The sequence below is a fragment of the Acartia tonsa genome, chromosome 11, assembly GCF_053477335.1.
Source record: "Acartia tonsa isolate MP-2025a chromosome 11, ASM5347733v1, whole genome shotgun sequence".
NCBI classification, from domain to species: Eukaryota; Metazoa; Arthropoda; class Copepoda; order Calanoida; family Acartiidae; genus Acartia; species Acartia tonsa.
The window spans coordinates 41,622,774-41,639,628 of NC_137270.1; the positions used below are offsets into that span (position 1 = coordinate 41,622,774).

Consider the following 16,855-nt stretch of genomic DNA (forward strand, 5'->3'; position numbering starts at 1 on the left):
GATAGATAGATAGATAGATAGATAGATAGATAGATAGATAGATAGATAGATAGATAGATAGATAGATAGATAGATAGATAGATAGATAGATAGATAGATAGATAGATAGATAGATAGATAGATAGATAGATAGATAGATAGATAGATAGATAGATAGATAGATAGATAGATAGATAGATAGATAGATAGATAGATAGATAGATAGATAGATAGATAGATAGATAGATAGATAGATAGATAGATAGATAGATAGATAGATAGATAGATAGATAGATAGATAGATAGATAGATAGATAGATAGATAGATAGATAGATAGATAGATAGATAGATAGATAGATAGATAGATAGATAGATAGATAGATAGATAGATAGATAGATAGATAGATAGATAGATAGATAGATAGATAGATAGATAGATAGATAGATAGATAGATAGATAGATAGATAGATAGATAGATAGATAGATAGATAGATAGATAGATAGATAGATAGATAGATAGATAGATAGATAGATAGATAGATAGATAGATAGATAGATAGATAGATAGATAGATAGATAGATAGATAGATAGATAGATAGATAGATAGATAGATAGATAGATAGATAGATAGATAGATAGATAGATAGATAGATAGATAGATAGATAGATAGATAGATAGATAGATAGATAGATAGATAGATAGATAGATAGATAGATAGATAGATAGATAGATAGATAGATAGATAGATGATAGATAGATAGATAGATAGATAGATAGATAGATAGATAGATAGATAGATAGATAGATAGATAGATATCTGCATGAAAATGCAAGAATGGTTCTCTCTTGACAGGTATAGTAAACAATTTCAAAGTTTTCCAACACTTAATCAAACAAATAACAAATCTTAAAAATAGAGAAAACTAGATAGAAAGATATTATAGCCTCAAATTAAACTAACAGGATGTGTGTCTCTCAGTCTGTTTCTGTGTAAATCTGACAGAGGATCATGTTTTTTGGATGAGGGAATCTTAACCATCCCAAGAGAAATCGACCCTGGAAAAAAAATCCCCCCTCCCAATTTTTTCCTATCTTTTAAAAATTTAAATGGAAGGTCGACTCCTCCCGCATTCCTTTAAGTGCATCTAGAGGCTTCTAGGGGCGTAGCTGCTAACTTACAAATAACGAAATAAGGACAATTATGTTTATAAGTAGCCCATCAATAACAAAATAACATTTTCTTTGATTGTAATTTGGCCACAGAAGGGATAATTAGAATTCAATGCAAATTACATTTCTCACTTGAAAAACCCTTTCTTATTTTTTTTAAATACGTTTAAAGTTATGTTAAGAAATAAAATTTAAATGATCTAATTTTATATTAAATTAAATTAATTTTATGCTTATTCTGATGTATTTTATTTAACCAATTAATAAAAAAAATCAATGAAAAGGTTTATAAATAATATTGAGATTAAAAAATACTTAAAGTAAAAAAAGCTATCCTTAACTTTAGGTTATAATACATAGGACAATAAATAGATGAACAATAACATCCCCAATGATAATAAATAACTTGTTGTAGATTAATTGGCGGAACAGCTTGGACATTTACAGTTTGAATAAATCAAACAAGACTTAATGAAGACTAACCAAAGTTACTAAACCTACAAAAGATAATGTTTTTATTTTGATTTTCAGTCCATTGTCCCCTCTCACCCTCTTTCAAACGGACATACTCCAAATGCAGAAAATATGCAACGTATTATCTATACTAGGAAGATATAAAACAAGGATGATAACATCCATAAAAGCGAAGGTCAAAAAAATCAGATAGAAGAACAAACGAACATTAACAATTTTAGAGTGTAACAACTTGATTAGCAGAATAATATTAATTTAAAAGTCTATTCAAAATTTTATGTAAATATGTTGCAAAATTGCATAAATAAAGAATTATGTTTTAGGACATATTTACATTTAAAATGTTTATATAGAGATGCCACGAAAATGTTATCAATTAATGAGTTGACATAATGACATACTGGTAACGTTTACAGATATGTTACAGGAATCATCATACCAAGTTTGAAATCTATAGGATAATTCTACCAGGCCTAAATGAGCAATTAGAGCTGTATACAGACAGACGGATGGACTGAACCTAATTATAGAGTAGCTTTGCTTTTTAAAAAAGCTTAGAACCTTGGGAGGGAGGGAACATTGGGCTGTTTATTTAACTAGTCCTCAAAGTCTTATAATAACGTTTTCTTCTTTAAAGGCTTAACAACCTTGGGGACTTTTTGTAAAATTTTGATTTGTTGGTTCTTTTAGATGGGTGTCCTAACGTTTCAAGCACCGATTTTATTATACAGAAGGGATAATAATTTTGTATCATCATTGGGGATGTACATCAATTTAGCGGCCATTGTCTTATCCCTTTAGAACAACTGCCGTATGCAGAATTGAGGTTAAAAATACAGCAGCAGTATTTATCTTTACAATATCGAATTTCAATTTCAACCAACTCACATACATATATTATGTATAGCCATTACAGGGTGATTCTAAATAAATTTCAACCAACTCACATACATATATTATGTATAGCCATTACAGGGTGATTTTAAATAAATTTCAACCAACTCATATACATATATTATGTATAACCATTACAGGGTGATTCTAAATAAATTTCAACCAACTCATATACATATGTTATTTATAGCCATTACAGGGTGGTTCTAAATCACAGAAGCGCTTGGAAGCGTCATGTGTGACGTCATAAAAAGGAGGGATGAGAGGAGAAGTGGGAAAGGAACCCCTAAAAAATAGATGGATTTAGACGTATTTGCTTAAGAAACTGGGTCCTAACAAATGGAGGTTTAAACCAACATACATACATATATTATGTATAGCCATTACAGGGTGGTTTAGAATCATTTTTACACAGCAACAGAAAAATTATCTTAATTATTTTATATGTTTTCATTGAAGGATTTTTTTTTTTCAATGTTTTTGAAAATAATATGGTTCTCCCTTACTCTGAAGCTTTTTATAGATCCAAAGAAAGTTTATAATTATTTTGGGGGAGGGTAGAATCACCCACCTAAAAGAAATCATCCCTGAGTCGACTTAATTTTTTTTCTTCAATTTTACTGCATACCCTGTAGTTCCCATCAATCGATATATTATTACATGGATGTTGCACCAGATTTACATGTACTCTAATAAAGAGATACTTGCAGCTGACTAAAGTAACGATACACCCCATTTCTTCAATCCCCTCCCCTTCTACTGGATGAATGAACTGACCAATAAATGAGGCCCATATTAGCAACCCTGTCAATTTATCCATAAATATCCTATGTCCATTTTCCTATCGCACAAAGACTCATATAGGCCGAGTCAATCAATTGGTTGTTCTGGTTCCTTAAATTTATAAATACATAATCATAACAGTAACATATCAAACTAGTTCGAAGTGGATCATACTGTTATTGTAATATTGTAAATAACTTTAAAACTTTCTTTAGGTTAATAATTAAACTTTTCAACTATACATTTATTAGAAACTCCTTTAGAATACTCCTTAAATGCAAGTTGAGAAATATTGATTTTGGAAGGTGATAGATAGATAGATGTATATAAAGAAACATGAATTTTGGGAATAAATAATTTGATAGATAGATGGATTGATATAAATAGCTGGATTGATAGATATATTATATCATATTTTGTCTGTAGCTTAATATTTCAACTAGCGGCTTCGCCCTTAGCCTCTAGGGGCTGTGCCCCTAGATATAATTACATCTTATATTACCTGGAGATCCCCCACTCCACCACTATTTTAAATAATAAAAAAAAATGGCGGGAGGATTTTTTGTTTTTGGGGGAATTGGGGGTATCCCAACCCCCCAAGAAAATAGCCTAAAACCACCACAGGACCAGTAGGTATATTCCCTGATGAGTAGAATCCGATCGGTTCAGTGGTTACCAAGATCTTAAGGGACAGACGGACAGACATCATTCTACTTTGTATGATTCTACTGAACTGATTGAGTTCTCCGTTTTAAGTAAGCTTTACATATATGAATAGATAGATATATAGAAGAGAAATATAAACCATTTGTAGATAGCTTGAAGTTAGATAGAAATAAACAAGGATGATAACATCCATAAGTAGCGAAGCTCAAATATTATGAATGGATATTGGGAAAAATTTACTATAGAGCAGTGTCATACAATAAACATTTAACGTGATAAAATATGTAAAAACAGAAAACCTTTAAAATCGCGCAACCTTTAAAATCACAAAAACTTAAAAATCTATGAATCGATCTAGCACCCAAATTAATAGACAAACCTTAATGAAACTTGATGGAAATATGTATAATATGAGCATATTCAATCCCTAATAATTTCAGCCATCAATCGTGAATAAGAATCGAGAAAATCAAGAAAACCTAAAAATCTAGGAATCGATTTAGCACCCTCATTAATAAACTAATCTTATCAAAACTTCGTGAAAATAAGGAGAATCTAAACTTGATTAATCCCTGAAAATTTCAGTCTTCTATCTTGAAAAGGAATTGAAAAAATTACGAAAACTTGAAAATCTAGGAATCGATCTAGCACCTCAAATAACAGACAGATGGACTAAACAATGTATAGATGGGCATATGTCATGGGAATCTTCACTAAAAATTTCAGCTGTCTATCTTGTATAGGAGCCGAGAAAATCACGTTTCCCCCATAGCGTTACGGACGGACGGACTAACGGACAAAGTGAATTATAGAGTAGCTTTGCTACTAAAAAAATTAACTATAAACAAAAAGTATAACCTTACAGGCAGGGTTGTTACATTGTGATTTCACTAGTACCCAAAGTTTTATAATAACATTTTCTTATTTGTTTTTTTAACAACTTTGAGGACTTATATTTAATTTTGATTGCTTCATTAACTTGAGTGTCAACACGCTTCAACCACTAATTGTGATCTATACAAGGGGTAATTTTGTGTATCATCATTGGGGATGAACATCAATTTATCGGTCATTGTCTTATCCCTTTAGATCCTTGACAACTTAACCAGAGCAAAAGTTTTCTCGGTTGTTTTTTTCTTTCACATTAGAGTTAATTAGATCGATCAAATAAATTATTTCTTTGATAATCGTTATAATAAATCTATAAGCATAGATATTTAAACCAGATAACTACCTGGAACAGGTGTTGTAGACCTTTTTTAGCTGCTAGCAAATTGCCTTCTGCTGCTTTGTGGCAGGTTGGCTGTGTTAATATTACCGACGCTATTGGCTGATATTCAAAGACCCAATTGAAAGTCAGGACAATATCAACATGCAGATATTTAACCCCTTCCCCTTCTAATTTTTGTTCTTTAAAATCATTATGAAGACAAAATGTTTTAAACTCTAGTCATATAATGATGTAAAGTTAGAGTAAAACACTAGAGGGAGAAAGGGTTAAATAACTGTATCTCCCAATCGCAACTGCCTTGTGCAACCTTTCTATTGGGTCATTGAAAAACAACCAATTGTGTCGCTTATATTATCACAGCCAAGTAGCAGAAAATAATTTTGAAGCAGACGAAAGAGGTCTTTGAAAAGTAAGGGAGGTAGTTGTCTGTATATACATCTAATACTACAGATCTGTTGCTGTAAATAACAAAGAATATTATAAAGAGTACCTTCACTTTTACTGGCAGAAAATTTAAAGGCAAAAGTAACATAAAAAAGTAACCTTAAAATTTATTCATAGATAATTGTGAATGTAAAAATGTTTGAATTTCCAGTATGGCTTTGAAGCCGATTGATATCAATTGGATTAGAACCGGTTATAAGCTATACTGAAAATCATGTATAGGATAGTATTACAGACAATTTTCCTTGAATATTAAAATTATATTATTTTTTTGATAGTTTTGTTAACCCTAAGGGTTTTAATCCTATTTTTAAAAGCGAAGCTTTTCTAGAATTAGGGTCGGCCCGTCCGTCCGTACGTCCGTCCGTAACGGATAGCTTTTTTCATTAATTTAGGCATGTTAGAATTGTCCTATCGATTTTAAATTTTGCATGGTGATTCCTTTAGTAGTTAGGTACGATTTAGAAAGCGTATCAACTCTATAATCATTACCAAAATGTCCGTACGTCCATTTTAAACATGTTGATTTTTTTGACTTTTTTAACAACAAATTTTTATGTGAACTAATCATCTGATTGATCTGATTTTTGGTATATTGATTCCTGGGACAACAAAGTATAATGTAATAAGCGAAGCAACTCTATAATTAAGTCCTTAAAATGTAAGTATGTCCATAAACATTATCCTGTATCAAGCATTTTTTTAACAAATTTACTTACAATTTTGCTTTGACCCTTATGAATTTATATTATGATCATTCAGTTCTGACACTATTCAAGTGTTAATGTCCGTTTGTCCTACCGTTTCAGTGCTTCGCTTTTATGGATGTTGTCAACCTTGTTTTATTTTAATAACGCGGAAAGCTGTCTAGAATACAATGCGATTTTCTGTTGGTAAACTAACAGCATGTATTAAAGTTTGACTAGTTTTAAATATTCTGGTAGGAATTGGACAATGGGCTGATTATTACACTAGTCCAAAGTTTTATAATAACGCTTTCTTATTCGTTGTTTTTAAAACTTTGGGGACTTTTATTGAATTTTAATTATTTGTTTCATTAAATGAAGTGTCAAAAACGTTCAACCATTAATTGTAATCTACAGAAGGAGTAATTTTTAGGGATGTACATCTATTTATTGGCCATTGTCTTATCCCTTTAGATCCCTGTTGATAGAGTCTAAATTATTAGTTTTTGCTCAGCTTACCACCTCGACCACAAATTACTAGGTCGTGCTCAAGGATGGGAGCATGCTTTCTCAAAATCACCAGGGATAAGACAATGCATAATAAAGTTATATACGTCCCCAATCCTTATACTAAAGTAACAGGATGTCTGTTTGTCTGTGTGTTTGTGTGTCTGTGTGTCTGTACCGAAGGATCTCGCTAACCGCTGAACCGATCGGGTTCTCCTTAACAGGGTAGCTTCTCATAGGTCCCGTGAAGGTTTATAACTATTTTCTTGGGGGGTGGGACACACCCAACCCCCCCAAAAAATGAAAAATCCCCCCCTAAAAAAATCTAAAATAAGAAATTGGGTTATTAAATTCGACTCTCTCCTTCTTAAGTGCCCCCTAGAGGCCTCTAGGGGCGTAGCAGCTAGTAATACTTAGAGTAATTACCTCTTCTGTAGTCGAAAAGTTTGGAAACTGCTGGTTTAATTTAACTTTTTAATTTAAGAAAAGTACTCAAAGTTTATGAGACATCATGATTATATGTCTTTGGGTACTAAAATTTAGTTTAAAACCGCTAGTATTAAAAGTCCAACCTACTGACAACGGCTGGACAATCAAAGTATTATTTATCCAGTATGGCTTCAAAAACAATTAATATCCAATGAATTAAAACCGTTTCTCAGCCATGCTGTAAAATCATGTATAGCATCGTATTAAAGACAATTTTCCGTAGATATTAAAATTTTAAAAAATGTTAAATTAATACCTGTTTTGGTAGTAGAAAGTAATAAAAATGGTTTTAATGTTATAATTTTTCATTTTAACATCCACAGAAAGCTGTCTATAATACGATGCGATAAATGATAATTCTAAAAGAATATTTATTTTTTGTAATGTATTTTTAAAAAAAAAGTCTCTTTTCTCTAATTATTATTATTTGTAAAACTAGTAGAAAAAGAACAAGGATGACAACATCCATAAAAGCGAAGCACTGAAACGGTAGGACAAACAGACATTAACACTTGTATAGTGTCAGAACTGAAAAATCAGAATAAGAGTCGAAGCAAAATTGTAAGTAAATTTGTTCATACATAATAATGTTTATGGACATACTTACATTTTTAGGACTTGATTACAGAGTTGCTTTGCTTTTAATATTGTACTTTGTTGTCCCAGGCATCTGTATACCAAAAATCACATCAATCGGATTATTAGATCACATAAAATTTGTTGTTAAAAAAGTAAAAAAAATCATCATGTTTAAAATTTACGTACGGACATTCTAAATTGCTACGCTTTCTAAATCGTTCCTAACTACTACATGAATCCCCATGCAAAGTTTGAAATCGAAAGGACAATTCTAACATGCGTAAATTAACGAAAAAATCTATCCTTTACGGACGGACGTACGGACGGACCGACCCTAATTATATAAAAGCTTCGTTTTAAAAAATACATTAATAAATACTAATGTAATAATTTATCATTAAATATGTTTTATATGAGCCTAATCATTTAAATCCTATTATATAAAGTAGTAAGCGTTTTGTCTGTCCCGAAGGATCTCGCTAACCGCTGAACGGATATTGTTCTCCTTTACAGTGAAGCTTCTTATAGGTCCTGGGAAGGTTTTAACCTATTTTTTTGGGTGGGTGTCTTCACCCCCCTTCCCCCCTTCAAAAAAATATTTTTTTTTACCTATTCTTTTGAGATTTAAAATGGGATGAGGTCGACTTTTTCCCCTCCTACCTGAAGTGCCCCTAGAGGCTTCTAGGGGCGTAGCCGCTAGTATCTTTTTAAACAAGGATGACAACATTCAGAAAAGCAAAGCTCTAAAATCAGCAAGAAGACAAAACGCTCAATAACTCTTGTGTCAGAACATAATAAGCAGAATATTAATTTGTAAGTCGAAACAGATTGTGCAAAAATACGAATACGGGATACTGCATAAGGACAGCCTGTAAGTTATTACAAAAATCAGATGAATAGGTTAATTATATCAAAAAGGTGTTGTCAAAAAAGACAAAAATCAGCATGTTTTTAAATAGACATACAGACTAAAGATTATGCTTCTCAAATCATACCTAACTGTTCAATGTCTTAATTAACGAAAAGACTAGATGAAAAAGAGAAAAGCAAGAATTAAAAATATCTTTTTTTATAGTGGAGAGATTTTTTATTGGGCTGATTTCACTTAGGTGGGTGGTAGTACCCTCCCTCCAAAATAATAATAAACCTCCACAGAACATACTAAAAGCTACACCAAATCGGTTAAGCAGGTACAGAGATACCCATGACAGACTGACAGGCAGATATTCTGTTAATTTTTAAAAGCGAAGCTTTTCTATAATTAGGGTCGGTACGTCCGTCCGTAACGGATAGGTTTTTTCGTTAATTTAGGCATGTTAAAATTATCCTATTGATTTCAAACTTTGCATGGTGATACCTGTAGTAGTTAGGTTCGATTTAGAAAGCGTAGCAACTCTATAATCATTACCAGAATGTCCGTACGTCTATTTTAAACATGTTGATTTTTTTTACTTTTTTAACAACTAATTTTTATGTGATATAACAATCCGATTTATCTGATTTTTGGTATACTGATTCCTGGGACAACAAAGTACAATATTATAAGCGAAGCAACTCTATAATCAAGTCCTAAAGTTGTAAGTATGTCCATAAACATTATTCTGTATCAAGCAGTTATTCAACAATTTTGCTTCGATTATTATACATTTATATTCTGATTATTCAGTACTGACATTATACAAGTGTTAATGTCCGTTTGTCCTACCGTTTTAGTGCTTCGCTTTTATGGATGTTGTTATTCTTGTTTTATGAGGACTAATGTCCGTTTGTCTGTTTCGATTAGTAAATATGTAATGCTTCCATATTGTATGGATGTTGTCATCCTTGGAGTTTTTGAAAAGAGTTTGGTTATATTTGTTTTGTCAATGAGGTACAACTTTAAACAAAAGTTAATAACTAAGTATGCTTCCAGGGAAAAAGGGAAGTTGCATTTTTTGTGTTGTTATACAATTTCTAGGACTAGGGGCATTTTTAGGAAGGGGTTGATTTTGACCCCATTCATTTTTTATTTTAGTTTTAAAAGAAAAGTAAAAAAATTGTAGGAGGTTTTTTTTTCTAGTGGCGATTCATATTGGGATGGTGGTTACCTCTTTCAGAGTAATTATATAAAAGGAGAACCATATAGGTTTAGTAGTTAGCAAGATCCTTCGGTACAGAAAGACAGACAGACACACAGGCAGACACAGATCCAGTAACTTTTATATGAGATTTATGTCAACAGTTAAAAGTGGTCTAAATAAGTATTGATTTTTCAGGGTTGGGCCGAATACTTTTTTGGCCGGATACCGGATATCCGGCTTATTTCTAATGCCGGATTTTCAGTATCCGGCCGGTTATCGGACAAACCCCGGATATCCGGATAGATCCAATATCCGGTATTCGGCCGTATTTCCGGCCCAACCCTGAAAAATTTAGTGTACAATATGAGATTTTTAAAAAGTGACATGCAATTTTTTAGCAAAGAACAATAAAGTATTAAACAGTAAATCACAAATCGAAATGAAACGTAGTACTCAAGAAATATGTAGCCATTGGCAAATCCCTGCATCCGTGGCAACTATAACAGCATAGATTCTGATTAATGTAATGCAACTAGTCACAATGGGATAATATTAAACTAAATTTACATAAATAATTAGGTTATATAATACTAGTTACTACGATCCTAGCCTCTAGATGCAGAGAGAGGTTAGAAAATAGCTTTAAAACCTCTCTAGACTTTAATCTGAAAAATTAAATTGGTTAAAACGATGTGAAACTTCCCTCAAAGGAAGAACTCATTTGGTTAAGTAGTTATTGAGATCATAAGCTTCATACAAAAAAACCATTGCTACTTCTTATTATATGCCATCGCGCCTAAAGATGATTAATGTATATAAAGTATATATCTTTTTTTTATTGAAGTAGAACAATTTTTTCAGTGTAGGTACCTGTCCTCAAAATAATATCTTAAAATCAACAAAGGACCAGAAAGTATAGTCCCTGAAAAGCACTGTATCTCCCCATGGCAACCACCGTGTGCAACCTTCCTATTAGGTCATTGAAAATCAACCAATGGTGTCGCCTATATTAACACAGCAAAGTAGCAGAAAATAATTTAGATGCATTTAGTTTTTGAAAAAAAAGGTAGGTAGTTGTCTGTATATACATCTATACTATAGATCTGTTTCCTATAACATAAAGTCTGAAGCTAAAGATCTCTAAAAAGCTGGTCATAATTGGTTTTACTTTTCAGGGAACCTTTTTAAATATACTAAAGTAGCTTTAGACTATTTTCCTCACCCCATCCCGCCCCCCTCCAAAGGCTAAGGGCAAGGCAGCTAGTGTTTAATATGATAAAAGCATTTTTTTTGTCAAATTTTAGAACATTGTGTTGATTAATTCTGGCATTCGACCTTCTCTTTAGTTTCTACTCGTTGTGCATAATTTTACTACATAGACATGGACACAAGTTCCCAAAGTTTTCTTATTCGTTGGCTTAACAATTTTGGAGACTTTTATTAAATTTGATTGGTTGGTTTATTTAGTTGAGTATTTAAACGTTTTAACTGTTAATTGAAATCAACTGAAGGGATAATTTGTGTATCATCATTAGGGATGTACATCATTTTTTAGGCAATTGTCTTATCTTTTTTGATCCCTGATCATTATTAGTTTCCACCATGTAGTTTTTATATATAGGAATGTACAATCCTCTTTTAAGTTCTAACGGCGATTTCTCTTTGGAAAAAGGTATTCATTATACCCTAAAATATGAGAAAACTTCCCTGGACCTATGAGAAGCTTCACTGTAAAGGAGAAATATATCAATTCAGTGGTTAGCGAGACTCTTTGTTACAGATATATCAGAATGTAGTTTTCGTAGTGGGACAAAGTGTCTCAAAATCAGCCATGTGACGTCATAAAAATGAAAGATTATCCATCTTTATTTTAGTGGTTTCCTTTTCCACTTCTCCTCTCATCTGCCTCATTTTTATGACGTCACATTGGTGATTTTTGGGACACTTTTCCCACTACTAGTTTTCACAATTTTTTTTACTTTTTTCTAAATTAAGTTTCTGTTCGAAATATGCATTATTCAAACCATATTGATTCAAGTCATTATTATAAACAACAAAATTTTAAACTATCCATCTATTTATGTATCTATCTTTCTTTCTATTTATGTATCTTTCTATGTATCTATCCATTCCCATATAAACGACCCCTTAAATAGTGGATGTAAATATTTATTTATTTCCCCGGTATGATCATTTATATCCCTGGTATCATTTTTAGAAGATTTTTAATTTTTTTTTGAAGATTTTAGAATTACTAAAAGAAAGAAAAATAATACCAGGGAAATAAATAAATTTTAAAAACTAAAATTAAACCACATTTTAGCATAAAAATGAGTTTTTGTTTAAATGAGAATGATATTCCTATCCAGTTTTTTGTTTAGGAATGAATATTTTTTACCCAAGGGAATAAATGATGGACCGATAGGTCATCATTTATTCACGAGGAACTGGATAGGAATACCCCATTTATATATCTATCTATCTATTAAAGTCATTATTAGAAACAACAAAATTTGAAACTATCCATATCCATGTATTTGTGAATCCATAATTCTTTCATTAAAAACTAGCGGCTACACCTTAAGCTGGTGTAATAAACAGCCCATTGTCCTGGGATGTTGTCATCCTTGTAAATGTTTAAATAAATGAGCATAACATTGAATTTAATGTGTAAAATGACCAAAATGCATTATCAATCCTTGATCAGTATCGCCCTACAGGTCTGGCTTGTTTGTTAGTTGTCATCCAGTAGGAGGGCAGGGGATGAAGAAAAGAGGGGAGATGAGGGGAGGGGATCGCTATTTTAACAAGCTTCAAGTTTCACTTTATTAGAGTACATGATAATCTGGTGAAATAACAAATCCATTGTTGTCCTTTTGGTTTGGTAGCAATTCACATTTACAAATCCACTCTGTAGCTGAACACCTGGTCCATTTGATCATCTGCTGCAATGTCAGATGAGTGAAATGATAGTAGGATCGACTAGTGAGAATGCGTAGACTAAAATAGGCGCAAATCATTATTATCATATACAATTTGGACTTCAAGACAAAGTTTTTGAGATAAAAGTGTTGTTTTTTTCTCAATTTAGCTATTACCAGAGGCAATATGGAATGTTTATGGACAAAATCGTCCTTGTTAAAAAAATATTTCAATTTAGGAAAAATGCATGGAATAATTTTGCTTCATGTATCTTGGAAATTGTTGCAGGATATTAGAAAAAAATGATAAAAAAATAGATAGAACATAAAATTATTTTTAAATGTACTCTTGATCAGTGGCGTGCATAGAGTTTTGTTAAAAAGGGGGTGCAGGGGGAAGGCAGGCCTTAAAAAGTTGGTGTTCAAAACCACTCTACGCCCACTGTATATTGCCAGGAAAAAACATGTCCTATAAAGTCTTTTGAAAGCATTTTGGTAAAAATGATATAACAAACCCCCAAATCCCTTACATTAAAATTATTTATATTAATGCATTATTATTCTTTTCAGGTAATGAAAATGTTTTCTGGAATTTGCAAAAACTGTAATATTATTTTCCAGTTCAAGATAAACTATTTGGTTCTTTTCCTCAAAGAGCAAATCAAGCACTAAGCCCCTTTTCTTGTTTTTAAAAATGAAAAATAAGTGTAGGGACTTTTTTATGCTAGTTCCGAACCTGACTTAAACTAATATACAAGCTAATAAACTCGAACTTCTCTCCCCCCCCCCCCATACTAATTTTCTATATATTTTATGAATAAGTGGGGGGGGGGGGGACTAGGCAATTTGAGTGCTATAAGATGATAAGATGATAAAACACAAATTAAGAGAGCTTAGAGCTATAAGGATGGGTATATACATTTATGAAAATAATACTTGTAATTTTGAAGGAGGTTTCTATTAAGTACTGATTAGCACCTATGGTAGATTTAGGTTTATACCCCCTCACATTTCAATTTATTTTAAAAATAAAGGGGGAGGGGGAGCAAATGTACAAATAGGAATTTGAAGGAAACACTAATTTTTTTCTCATTTGGTTATACATTTTTTGGGTATAGTCCCTTTCGTGGCAACGCCCCTTAAGGGGCGTTTCTTCATATTTTCATAGAAGCTTTTCTCCTAATTTCTAGCCCCTGCAGGGGGCTTTAACACTGCGGGGCCAATTGCCTAACCTAGATTAACCTATTTTAAGCCATTTTGAAAATACGACTAATCGCCCCTTAAGGGGCGTTGCCACGAAAGGAACTATACCAATTTTTTTTTTACTTATTATTGTTATTTCTGCGTTTTTTATTGGTCCTTACCTGGACCTTTAAGAAGCTTCACTGAAAAGGAGAACAATATCGATTCAGCGGTTAGCGAAACTACAGCACACACACAAATACACAAACAGACAGACATTCTGTTACTTTAACATAAGGATAATAGCATTTTCTAAATATTTTTGAGACAAATTATCCGACTGTTTTATAAGAACCCGGTATTAGTGTCTTAGAAATTATCTTAGTGACGTAAAAAAAATAGGATGTGTCGATACTACTAGGATTTTTAAGAATTGTTAATATAGGCCTGAAATCAAGGTTTTTTGTGCTTTTAAAAAATATTAAAAATATTTCTAAAAATTCTACGTTATTTTTGCTCACTTTTAAAAAACAAAATCAACTTTTTTTTATTTTTTTTTTATAAAATTATCTTTCAAAATTGAAATAAGATCTATCATCTGATATTGTACTTCTTACATAACTCAAGAGTTGACTTACAATGTGTAAATATTTTATAGATTATTTAGCAAAATGATAAAAAAAAACTATATGTAATTTCGTGATTAATAATTGGCTTAATCTTACATTAAACATTGAATGATTTTAAATAATTTTCAAATATTTGCTTTTATAATTATACTTATTGTATAAACCCCTCATAAGTTAGCGCAAAATGCTATATATTTTATCACATATGAGCTATTTTTTAAGCCAGCTTTTTAGTCAAAATTTCAAACCAATAACAATTAAATCAAAAGATATTAGGTTAAAACTATATATAAACGAGAGTAAAGAAATAAGATATTGCTATCAACAACAACAAAAAAGGGTTTTGTCTAGTTTTTGGTAAAAATAACGCATATTTATCATTTTAAATTAAAGCTATCTTTTCAAGATTACATCTATAAATTCGTCTGTATTTTATAACTTATAACTGTTACCATGAAGAATCAATTGATTTTCCATAATAATTTTATTTCTATATTAAATTTAGAGACAGCTAATTTTTCTTTAAATATAATGAGATGTTTATCAGAAATTTTTAATTAAGCATAATAATGTATATATAAAAAAGACAATTACGAATAAAAACAAAACAATCAATTATTAGATTATTTATATCAATAAATTTAACGGAATTTGAACGTAATTGTTAAAAAAGCTAGCTTAAACAGTTTTGCCATTAAAAAATAACCTTCTTTATGAATGGTACATTCTAACAAGGGTAATGATATCCAGTAGAGCAACATATTTAACGAATATGTCTTTAAATAATCAGTCTATTTAACAAATATCTTTTTAAAATGCATAAGTTATATTACCTCTCACAAGATTGTTTAGTCCTTTGACACTGTACATAATTATTATTTGATTGATCTATCCTTAATTTTTATTCATATTCAATTTTATTGTTTGTATATAAATATTTAATACCTGTATTATAATACGGTTATTATTTTTTTGCTATGTTTTTATAAAATAAATATCTAAGCAAATGTTACCAATTCTTATAATTATCTTGAATTGAAAAGAATTACTTTCATTCGGTTGCTAAAAAGAGGAGAAAAAGAAATGTATTGAGTCAGATAGTAGCCTTAACCTGTACAGCTTTACATTTATTTCATAGATAAATTGAAATTGAAATTAGATAAAATTATTAATTGATTTTAGATTATTAAACAAGACATGTTAGAATTATCCTATCAATTTCAAACTCTTCATGATGATTCCTATGACAGTTAGGTATAATTTAGAAAGCAACTCTATCATTGTTAACAGAAAGTCAGTACGTCCATTTAAAACATGCTTTGTGTGTTTTTTGGCTGCTATTGAAGAAAGACAACTGAAATTTTAAGTGAAAAGGTCTTTTAAGAGGTGTTTTAATGTATTTTTTTTTACAGTAGCTTTTGATGGATTATTTTAGGTTAGGTTAGGTGATTGCCCTGCAGGGTTAGGAAAATGGCCCCGCATGGATAGAGCCCCCCCCCGCAGTGGCTAGAAATAGGATAAAATCTACTGTGAAAATACCAAGAAACGTCCCTTAAGAGGCATTGTCATGAAAGGGACTATACCCAAGATATATGTGCATCTACTTAACGACTTCCAAAATTTGAGGGTGCCCTCAAGTAATCACCCCTTCCCCCCCCCCCCCTGCATCTACTCTATACATTATTTTGTCTGTCTGACTGTCGGTCATGCTTAAAAAACCTTATTGTTGGAGAAATGTTATTTTCACGACTGCTTTTTTAGATAGCCAGCTGTAAGTTTTAGTCAAGATACCTTATATTTATACAGATCTGCTCCATATATTTATTGTCTGTCTGTCTGACAGATATACTTAAAAGGACAATTTAGTTTTAAAAGAAAAAAATTTAAAAAATGTTGGTGGTTTTTTTTCTAAGCGCGTGAGGGTGCAGGTACCCTATCCTAAAATAGTTATAAACCTTCCCATGACCTATGACCTATGTCCCTGCAAAGGAGAAGCATATTAGTTAGGAAGATCCTTCCATATAAATAGACACACACACACAAACATTCTTTTACTTTGATATAAGGATTAGCATTTTGTTACTGTATCCTATTACTAGCGGCTACGCCTTAGAGGCCTCTTGGGGCACTTGAGGAGGAGAGAGTCCAATTTAATAA

At 31.4% G+C, this 16,855-nt stretch overlaps 1 protein-coding gene across 1 annotated transcript in view; it reads left to right on the plus strand.

The window, feature by feature from the left end:
* LOC145332344 (nephrin-like) overlaps nt 1–16,855 on the plus strand; it is a 255,389-nt gene that overhangs the window by 49,790 nt on the left and 188,744 nt on the right. The window lies entirely within an intron of this gene.